The sequence below is a fragment of the Nanorana parkeri genome, unplaced genomic scaffold (assembly GCF_000935625.1).
Source record: "Nanorana parkeri isolate BGI_ZX_2015 unplaced genomic scaffold, ASM93562v1 scaffold1328, whole genome shotgun sequence".
Taxonomy (NCBI): Eukaryota; Metazoa; Chordata; class Amphibia; order Anura; family Dicroglossidae; genus Nanorana; species Nanorana parkeri.
This window is the reverse complement of record NW_017307596.1, coordinates 291,036-291,902: the sequence shown is the minus strand read 5'-3', so window position 1 is coordinate 291,902 and position 867 is coordinate 291,036.

Sequence of the window (867 nt, the reverse complement as noted above, 5' to 3'; positions counted from 1 at the left end):
CTCTAATACTGCAGCTCTTGTGGGATGTTCCCCGTCTGCAGTGTTCAGGACCCACCACAAGTGATCCAAGGAAGGAAAACCGGTGAATCAGCAACAGGGTAATGGGTGACCTGGGCTCATTGGTGCATGTGGGGACTAAAGGCTGGACCGTGTAGTCCTCGTAAATAGAAGAGCTACTGTAATTGCTCAAATTGCTGAAAATGTTATTGCTGGTTCCAATAGAAACGTGTCTCAATACACACTGCATTGCAGTTTGTTGCTTATGTTTCTTTTATATCATCTTGATGGCCGGACGCATGTGCTTTGCTTACCTGAGGAAGAGATGGCACCAGGATACACTATGAGAAAAAGGCAAGCTGGCGGAGGCAGTGTGATGCTTTGGGCAATGTTATACTGGGAAACCTTGGGTCCTGCCACTAATATGGATGTTACCTTGGCATGTACCACTTACCTAGAAATTGTTATTGATCAAGTACACCCCTTAATTGAAACGGAATTCCCTGATGGCAGTAGCCTCTTTCAACAGGATAGTGCACCCTGCCACACTGCAAAAATGATTAAAAAATGGTTTGAGGAACACAACAACAATTTTGAGGTGTTGACTTGGCCTACATATTCTCCATATTTCAATTCAATAGAGTATATGTGGGGTGTGCTGAAAAACAAGTTCAATCAATGAAGGCCCCACCTCGCAACTTAATGGACTTAAATGATCTGCTACTGACAGCTTGTGCCAGATACTACAACATACCTTCAGTGGAGTGCCAGAGCCAGGTACAAGCTGCAACCGCTGCAACCCTGGTAGTTCTCATGAAAATGCCAAGTATCTGCACTGGTACTCGAAAAGTATCTGTGCATCCCTAGTAT